The 3,092-nt window shown below is 37.6% G+C and overlaps 1 non-coding gene across 1 annotated transcript; it reads left to right on the top strand.

The window, feature by feature from the left end:
• The first annotated feature begins 1,865 nt into the window (after positions 1 to 1,865).
• LOC114913296 (small nucleolar RNA R71) lies at positions 1,866 to 1,972 on the top strand. The gene has a single exon (XR_003799304.1). It is a non-coding gene; the product is annotated as a small nucleolar RNA R71 (small nucleolar RNA).
• Positions 1,973 to 3,092: the final 1,120 nt, after the last annotated feature.

Genomic DNA, 3,092 nt, shown 5'->3' with positions numbered 1-3,092 from the left:
TATCAGATCAATTACCGAACAGCTTTCCTCCTTTTGAGCATACTTTGAGGTATTAAAAATATTAATTTTCACCTTTTGATCCCCAAAAGAAATATCCATAGCTCCTGTTTTACAATTGATATTGGCATTGGCAGTGGCTAGGAATGGACGTCCTAAAATTATGGGATTTTGATTCAGCTCTTGGGATGGTTCCATATCAAGTATGAAGAAGTCTACTGAAAAATAACATGTATTGACTTTGACTATAACATCTTCAATCAGACCCCATGGCGTCTTTACAGACCTATCGGCTAGTTGCAAAATAATCAACGTGGGTTTCAATTCTCCTATCCCAAATTTTTTATAGACTGAGGTTGGAAGTAGGTTAACACTAGCTCCTAAATCTAATAGGGCTCAATCAAAGGTGATGCCTCCTATAACACATGAAATCAAAGGAGCACCAGGATCTTTTATTTTCTGAGGTAATGGATTCAACAAGACTGCACTAACATCCTCAGATAGCACAATTCTCTCTATTTTTCGTAGCTCACACTTTTGGGTGCAAAGTTCTTTAAGAAATTTAGCGTAAGCTGGGACATGTTGAATTGCATCGAGGAGGGGTAAATTAATGTGAACTTGCTTAAACAATTCCATTAATTCATCGTTGCGTGCTTCTTATTTTTTACGAGAAGAACTGGCTTCTAGGACTAAAGGGAACGAAACTTTTGATTTATATGTCTTGGGTAACTCATCCGCTCTCTTCTTTTCTTTATCTTTTTCACTTGGATTAGTAATAATTTCGAACTCAGGTTCTTTTATTGGGTTAGTCTCAGTACTAACCTCTTCTTCCAAATTTTCATTTTGGCTAGCATCAGTACTAGCCTCTTTCACCTGGTCTGGATATGGGTCCGTAAGAATCCTACCACTTTTAAGCTCAGAAATTGCTTTGGCATTCTCAAATTAGGGATTCTTAAGTGGGCATTAGATTGATGACTTGATTTAAGTGGTTGGGGGATGGATGGATTGTTTCTGGGATTTGGTACTAGTTGACTTGGCAATTGACTTGGTTCTCTCCTCATGGTAGACTCAGCTAACTTTCCTATTTCTGCTTCTGACCTAGCAATAGATTGCTGTTGGATCATAATCAATTGTTAAAGTTGATTAAATCTATCATCGACTAGATTAGTCTGTTGAGGAGGTGGATATGGTGGCTGATTATGATATGGTGGCTGGGTAGACTGACTAGGCTGACCTCTATTGTAGGCATAATTCGGGTATGGAGGTCTACTCTGAAAGTTTTGCAGAGGAGAAATTTGGGTCTGAGCCTGAGTCTGTTGGGGTCTCCAAAAAAAATTAGGATGGTTTCTCTATCCTGAATTATATGTGTTAGAGAATGGATCATTGACAGGCTTGGAGTAATCTTGGGCAGCTTGAACTTGTTCTTGGATGAAAGGTGGAAACTATGCAGCCATAGGACATTCACTCACATGATGGGCTGGGCTAGCACAGATAGAACAAATCTCCTGATAATTAGAAGGTTGTGTGTATTGTGTAAAAGATTGTTGACCTAGGATTAGGAACTGATCTATTTTTTGGACAAGAAGGTTGACTTTATCTAATTTTTGGGCTATTAGGTTCAAATTGGTCTTAGGACTAGAGTCTGTTTGCTTGATCTCAAAAATTTCTGTCTACTTTTGGTGAGGGATTGATCTTTCATAGGAAGATAATGAAGCATGATTGATCAAATTTTCACTCAAATTTCAAACAAAGTATAAGCTTCATCCTCACTCTTACTCATGAATGCACCTGCACAAGATGCATCTACCATCTGTCTGTATTGGTCACCTAAATCCTTATAAAAAGCTTGAACTATTTGCCACTTAGATAGACCATGGTGTGGGCATTTTCTAAGAAGTTCCTTAAGTCTCTCCCATGATTCATGAATTTGTTCTCCTGGAAGTTGAGCAAATCCAGTGATGGCTTGCCTCATGGTGTTAGTTCGACCTATGAGATAAAATTTCTTAAGAAACTCATACTGCATTTCAGCCCATGTTCGGATTGGTCTCTCTATTGTGCCAAGCTAGTACTTGGCTTTGTTTTTAAGTGAGAAGGGGAATAGGGTCAGTCTAAGTGCATCATCAGTAAAATTTTGAATTTTCACTGTGGAATAGATTTCTAAGAACTCATCTAGATGCTTGTAAAGATCTTCATTGGTATTCTCATAGAAAGATGGGAGCATCTAGATTATGGTCGACTTGATCCCATAATGGCTTGCAGGGATATCAGGTAGGTAGATACAAGTCGATGGATTATAGGTAGAAGAAATAAAATATTTCTTCATCTGCTTAGGTGGTTCTCTAGGGTCTCCAGCCATTTGATTTTCCGGTTTAGTGTGAATCAGCTGTTCAATTTCAGGATTAGGTTCAATTAGGTTAGGATAAAGAGATCTTCTATCGTGCATATACCAGTGCAAACCCTAATATATGATTCAATTTTTTTTTTCAGAAAAAGAAGAAGAAGAAAAAGAAAAGAAGAGAAAGAAAGAGAGAAGTTCTAAAGGTGAGATCCTTAAGAAAGCTCTAGACCTAAAGACAAAAGATAAGAAGAATTAGTTGTGGTTAAGTGTTAATTACAATCAAGTTAGCAAACAATTAAACCTAGACACCTATGGGTTTCTTAGACCTAACAGTTTGATATAGAGTGGCTTAGCCTAAATACAAATTGGGTTTGTTCTCACTTCCTTTAACTAGCCAGGTAAGAGGTAGGGTCGTGGGGGTCCCCCCGTTGCTTGTCTTAGACACCAATTGAATTAGCCAGGTAAGCCAATGGAACCAATTAAATAACCATGAGTCCACTTAGGCTGAGCCTTTGTAACCTCTAGCCTTAGACACCAGTTTTAGGGGTGAGTCTGAACTTACTTTGCACTTGACTTCACCACCATATTCAAACTGAACTCAATTGATCCTAGGGGTTGTTGGAAAAGGTGTAGGATTTCATGCATGAATTTCAAAACTTTTTTGAAATATAACGCAGTGGAACATGTAAATTAAATAATTTAATCTACAAATGCATGTAATCAAATTACTAAATCCTATAATTAGGATCTATAACAT

This window comes from Elaeis guineensis, chromosome 3 (assembly GCF_000442705.2).
Source record: "Elaeis guineensis isolate ETL-2024a chromosome 3, EG11, whole genome shotgun sequence".
Taxonomy (NCBI): Eukaryota; Viridiplantae; Streptophyta; class Magnoliopsida; order Arecales; family Arecaceae; genus Elaeis; species Elaeis guineensis.
Note: the sequence above shows the minus strand (reverse complement) of the source record. Positions and strands in the feature narration are given on the sequence as shown.